The sequence below is a fragment of the Pinus tabuliformis genome, chromosome 2_2, assembly GCF_031772625.1.
Source record: "Pinus tabuliformis cultivar Carrire ecotype Pingquan chromosome 2_2, CPIR1, whole genome shotgun sequence".
NCBI classification, from domain to species: Eukaryota; Viridiplantae; Streptophyta; class Pinopsida; order Pinales; family Pinaceae; genus Pinus; species Pinus tabuliformis.
In genome coordinates, this window is record NC_142300.1 from 255,023,803 (window position 1) to 255,030,728 (window position 6,926).

Consider the following 6,926-nt stretch of genomic DNA (forward strand, 5'->3'; position numbering starts at 1 on the left):
TGATGAGTTGTGGCGAATCCGAGAAGACCGAAACTTGGCCCGCAAGAGACCCGCTGATTTGACACCTATTGAGCAAGGGTCTATGCTCATCCGGGTGAACACTCATTTAGAGAAGTTGCTAGCCAAGGAAAACAGGGACAAAGATATGCTCCGCCACATGAAGAATCATTATTGGGCCTGCATGCATGTGTGCAAAGCGAAAATGAAGGTACTCAAAGGACGATTGGCCAAGGCACTAAAACGGAGGAAAATGCCCGATCCACTTCATATTTTGGCCAAAGCCTCCTTGAAGGAGCATGGTGCTCAATGATACACCCCCAGCTCAAAATTCAGAAAATTTGGAGCAATTTTGGTCAATTTTGAATTTTTTTTTGCTAAAAATAGGTTTTTGCCCTCAACGTGTAGCGCGCCGCGCGCTACCCTGAAGATGGGGAGGTCCATTTCACAAAAAACTTTGCATTTTTGGATTTTTCATGACAAATTACACTTGCTCAGCCACTGCCAAGACAGTTCATTGAGGTTTGGGTCCCCAAAAGATCAAAAAACAAGCAAAAAATGACCTTCTGCCACTTTTTGGACACACAGGAAACAGTCTTGGGAGATTGCATTTTTGGAGGGGAAAATGGGCACCAAATTGAGAAATTCCACTTGGGCTGGAGAGTAGACATCCAGACCTTTCCAACAAGCCCACTTGAGCCTCATTTGGATGCCATGAAATGCCCCAAAAGTGGGCTCAAAGGCGCGCTACGTGTAGAGAAATGGCGCGCTACGCATCAGGGAAATTTGCCAGTTTTTCATCTACAGCTCAGGAAAACGCAAATTTTGACTAGTTTTGACTTTTCATGGGATTTTTCACCCTCTTTGATGTAACTAATGTATTTTCATGATGACATGACACTTTTTTACCTATTCTAGAAGATTCATTCATAAAATAGCAAAAAATTAATGAATGAATTGGTTTCCTAGCTTATAGAGGCAAGTTGTTTTGACTGCCTAGATTGTAGTGCTCAGTTTAGAATTGGTTGAAAAAGCTCCTAGGATGATGAGCTCGACCCCTAGAGGCAAGGAAATGTGTTAGCTTGCCTATATTATGTACTTTCTTAGTCATTTTCATGGTTGGACTCTTGGGGGATAAGCTTAGACTGTATTACACATTGTATCTCAACAATTTGGCAAAGGAAAGACCAGGGTTTTGCAGCACTATTTGGGATTCCTGTGGTTATTTGTGTTGATGGTGTGTTTCTCTCATGTACTTGTAAGTTTTTTATGTGTATCATTTTCCTACTATTCTCTTCTGCAAATTAAACAAATGAAGTGTTGAGGTAGAATTCATAATCTTGTATGCTCTCCCTTTAAGTTTGTTTAATATCTATGTTTTCATCTGTTTAAGGAGAACTCCTGAAAGTTTCTCGCTCTCCTTAGCTCCTCACCAGTCATATATATCCATTCAATTCCTTTAAAGACATCAGGACAATTGCCTACCTTGCCCCAAAAAGACCTCTGCAAAAACTGTGTCACAACCCCGCACCCAAAATTGCCTTTCCCTGTTTTCCAACAAAACCCTAAAAATATTAAATCAAACTATCTTTATCAGTTTACTAGCCCAAAATCAGTATTCATATCGGTCATCTTAGCCCCTTTGAAGACCTTTTGCCGAGATAGACCCGGAGAGAGCCCTCTCCTGTCCTCGTAGGGCTAGCTACGAGGCTGAGCTTGGTTTGATGTTGCCTTGAGTTTCGCCTTCCTCAGCCTGAGGCAAATTCGAGCGCTAACAGTTTCAAAAGCTAAAAAACAAGCCCATTTGAGAAGAAATCAGTTTAAGCATTGGGGCCGCATTTCAAATCTTGTATCGCTATAGTTTTGAATATATGATATGAGGAAGTTAGTGTGTTTGTAGACTCCCGAATTACATCCTAAATAGGCGAACTTGAGAAAAGTGTCATAACTTTCGCTCTGAGCATCATATTGAATTTTCATAAGAAGTTACACAAAGAAGATGGACTTTAGTTTTGTGGATATCGTTTTTAGAACCTAAGGTTGAAACAGTGACCCGCGACATGTCATACAAGTTCACTCTACTGAACCAGTTTATACTTAAGTCATCATGGGAGATTTGGCATAAATCTTCATTGGAGAATCCAATATTGTTAAGACGTGTGGGGTTAGAAATATTACTTAGAGGGTTACTGTAGGAACAAATGTCAGACCTTGGAGATCCAAAATTACAGAGATACATCAGATTCAATATCATGTTCCTAGAAAGTGAAAAATGGTGTGTATTTTTTTTTTTTAATTTTTTCATAAGCTTGGTTTGAAAAATTAGTTTGAAGGAATTCAAAGGGCATAGTGAAGCATTAGTATCGGTAATTGGTGCCTCGAAGAAAGAAAATGGAAACACCTAGTAAGAAACCTGAAAGCTCTAGTATGACTAATGAAGAAGAGGAAGAAATACAACATGATATATCAAAATTAGGAGACCAAGTGCAACAAATTTCACTCGCACAAAATGTAACAAAAGCTAACTTAGATGGCTTAAAAAAACATGTAGAAGCTAAGATGTATGGTGTGGAAGCTAAGCTGGATGGTTTAAAGAAAGGCATAGAAGCTAAGATGAATGACATGGAAGCTAAGATGGACGGTGTGGAAGCTAAGCTGAATGGCATGGAAGCTAAGATGGATGATTTAAAGAAAGGCATGGAAGATTTGAAGATAGAATTGAAGACAAATTTGACAAAGTTTCTACAAAAAATGCTTACTAATGGCGAAAGGGTAATAAAGGAAACTCATGATGAGAAAAAAATAAATGTTACTCATGATTTCATAGACTCTAACGTTGGATCGAACAACCACCATGTTCCAAAGATCGATATGAGGAAGTTTGATGGCAAAGATTGCGAAACATGGATATTACAGATGGAGCAATTTTTCGATCTCCATAATGTGCAAAACATACAAAAGGTATGCATTGAAACTTTATATTTTTTAACCAAATCAATTTGAATGGTATCGATGGATTTTATCTCCTAAACGACTTGCCGTTTGGTCTATTTTTACGGATGAAATGATAACACATTATGAGGATACAAATACCAACACTTTTTTTAGCCAATTGATAAATCTCAAACAAAAGGGTTCAATGATGGAGCTCATTGAGGACTTCCAAAAATTGAATATAAGGGTAAAATATATTTCAGAGGAGTATAGAATTGATGTGTTCATAGGGACTTTAAAAGTAAAAATCCAACATGAGGTTTGCCTATGGGAGCTAGATTCATTGGAGAAGGCATTCAGGTTGGCAGGAAAAATGGAAAGCAAAATTATGGCAATAAGGAAGCCTACCACTCACAATCATAAAGATGGAAGTGTTGCTACTGCCAACCATCCACAACCTACAAGGTTGACACCACAACAATTGGAAGAAAAAAGAGTAAAAGGGCTTTGTTACAGTTGTGATAACAAATACACTAAAGGTCATAAGTGCACCAAGAAGAAATTATTTTACATGGATTGTGAAGAGAAGGAAGAAAAGGAACAAGAAATGTCAAAAGAAGAGGATATATACCAGGAACATACCCTAGAAAAAGAAGAAATTAATCCTACCATATCTTGTAATGCATTGGCTGGAATTACCACTCCTCAAACTATGAGGATAGAAGGGCATATCAAGAACAAAAAGGTAATAGTGTTGATTGATTTGAGAAGTACCCATAATTTTATTCATTGTAAGATAGCCAAGGAATTGAATTACTTCCTATATCCAGCACAAGAGTGTCAAGCGATGGTTGTAAGTGGAGGAACCATAAATTGCTCAGGAAAGTGCCATAATATCAAGTTATCCATGGGAGAATATGTATTGAATAGCCCAATGCTTTCCATTCCAATGGGTGGTGTTGATGTTGTACTAGGAATCCAATGGCTACAATCCTTGGGTACAATAGCTTTTAATTTTCAAGATCTTTTCATGAAATTCTCTTCAGAAGGAAAGGAAGATGAATTAAGGGGTATCGTAGGGAAACCGGGAAAGACAATCCGCTCTAACGGAATGAGAAAGCTTCTAAAGAAAGAACAATGAGGCATAATTTCACAATTATGTTCACTAGAGGTTCCCACATCCAAATCATCCATTTCTCATGATCTCCAAAAAGCCTTGGACAAACATTCCAAGGTGTTTGAGACTCCGAAAGGCCTCCCACCTATTTGTGATCATGATCATGCTATTAATTTGATTCCAGGAAGTGTTCGTCCAAACATCAGGCCTTACAAATATCCCTATGTCCAAAAGAGTGAAATTGAATGTATGGTTGTAGAAATTTTGGATGCAGGTATAATTCAACCTAGTCAAATTTATTTCTCTGCTCCAGTAGTATTGTTTCACAAGAAGGATGGATCATGGCGCATGTGTCCAGATTATAGGGAGCTCAACAAGCTCACTATTAAAGGTAAATTTACCATTCTTGTCATTCATGAATTATTGGGTGAATTGCATGGATCAATTTACTTCACCAAGTTGGATCTTCATTCAGGATAACATCAAATCAGAATTAAGACTGAAGACATTCCAAAAACAACATTTAGAACTCACGAGGGTCATTATGAATATTTGGTCATGCCTTTTGGCCTGACTAATGCACCTTATACAATTCAAGGTTTGATGAATTCCATTTCAAACCCCTCCTTAGAAAATTTGTGTTAGTATTTCTTGATGATATACTAATCTACAGCAAGTCTTGGAAGGATCATGTCCAACATGTTGACATGGTGCTCAAACTATTGGAGGAGAAACAATTATATGCAAAAACCTCCAAATGTTTCTTTGGAGTACAAGAGGTGGAATATCTGGGTCATATTGTATCTCATGAAGGTGTTAAGGTAGACCCTAGCAAGATTAAAACCATTAAGGAATGGAAAATCCCCACATCCATAAAGCATCTACGAGGAATTCTCGGGTTTACAAGGTATTATTGCAAGTTTGTTAAGAATTATGGGAGAATAGTAGCACCTCTAACAACACTATTGAAGAAAGATGCATTTTTGTGGACTCCAGAAGTAACAAATTCCTTTGAACATCTGAAAGAGGCAATGTGCCAAGCACCAGTCTTAGCTACACCAGACTTCACAAAAACCTTTATTATGGAATGTGACACCTTAGGAAATGGAATTGGTGTTGTTTTAATGCAAGTAGAAAGACCCATTGCTTTCGAAGGTCATCCGATCAAAGGAAAGTATTTGCACAAATCTATCTACGAGAAGGAAATGTTGGCAATACTACATGCACTTAAGAAATGGCGACCCTACCTAATGGGAAGACACTTCAAGGTAAAAACAAATTATGATAGTCTTAAATACTTGTTAGAACGAAGATTATCTTCAGAAGAGTAGCAAAAATGGGTCACAAAGATGTTGGGTTATGATTTTGAAATCATATACAAAAAAGGGAAGAAAAATGTTGTGGCAGAAGCACTCTTAAGAAAGGATGAGGATGTGGAAGCATTTCTTTATGCCATTTCTATTATCCAACCAAATTGGATATACGAAGCAAGGGATGAATGGAAGAATGACGAGGAAGTGTGGGCACTCATTCAAAAGATACAACAAGATCCCAATACATCTGATACATTTAGCTAGAAAAATGATTTGTTATGGTACAAGGATTGGTTATACCTATGTAAGAATTCCCAACTCAAACAAAAGATTCTTAGGGAATTTCACACCTCTCCCTTAGGAGGGTACTCAGGATTTCTAAAAACCTACCACACGGTTAATAAGGATTTTTTTTGGAATGGTCTTAAATTGGATATTCAAAAGTTTGTGGCAGAATGTTTGGTTTGCCAAAAAAATAAAGTTGAAACAATTAAGACCCCAGGACTATTACCCTTTATCCATTCCAAGCCAACATTGGGAGGAGGTTTCAATGGATTTTATCACAGGTTTACCCAAGTATGAGGGTAAGAGTGTTATCATGGTGGTAGTTGACAAACTTACCAAGTATGCACACTTTTGTGCATTATCTCATCGATTTAAAGCGAGTACAGTTTTATGGAAACAATGCAAAAGCTACATGGAAACCCAAAGTTTATTGTAAGCGACAGAAATCCCATTTTCACTGGAGATTTTTGGACAGAATTATTTTCTTGTCTTGGTACTCAGTTAGCTCATAGCTCATCTTATCATCGTCAATTAGATTGGAAAACTGATATAGTAAAAAAATGTTTGGAAGGATATCTTTATTGCTTTGTATATGATAAATTGACATAATGGGTCAATTGGTTGCCTCTGGCTGAATGGTGGTATAACACTTCCTTCCATACTGCAACAAAAACGACCCCATTTATGGCACTTTATGGATATCATCCACCATCCATCACATCATATTTAAGAGAAAATTCTGAGGTTCAAGGAGTGGAATATCACATTGAGCATCAGCAACAAGTTCTCCAACTCTTAAAGGATAGCCTCACCTTGGTGCATAATAGAATGAAACGACAGACATATCAACATTGCTGCGAAATAAGTTTTGATGTAGGTGATTGGGTATTCCTACAGCTACAACCATATAAACAAATGTCCCTCAAGCAAGCTAAGAAGGATAACAAATTATCACCAAAGTATTATGGTTTGTACAAGGTGTTGCAAAAGATAGGTACTATGGCATACGGATTGGAGCTTCCTGCAGCTTCCCGAGTGCACCCAGTTTTCCATGTTTCATGCTTAAAGATGGTTATAGGTGATAAGCTTCCAGTTCAAACAATATTTCCAGAACTTGATGAGGAAGGAAAAATCATATTGGAACCTGAAGAAATCAAAGAAATAAGAACTCGATAGCTGCAAAATCAATCAATTTCAGAGTATCTCATCAAGTGGAAGAACTTACTCGTTGAATATTCCACACGAGAGGATGAGAATTTTATACAGAATCATCCAGAACT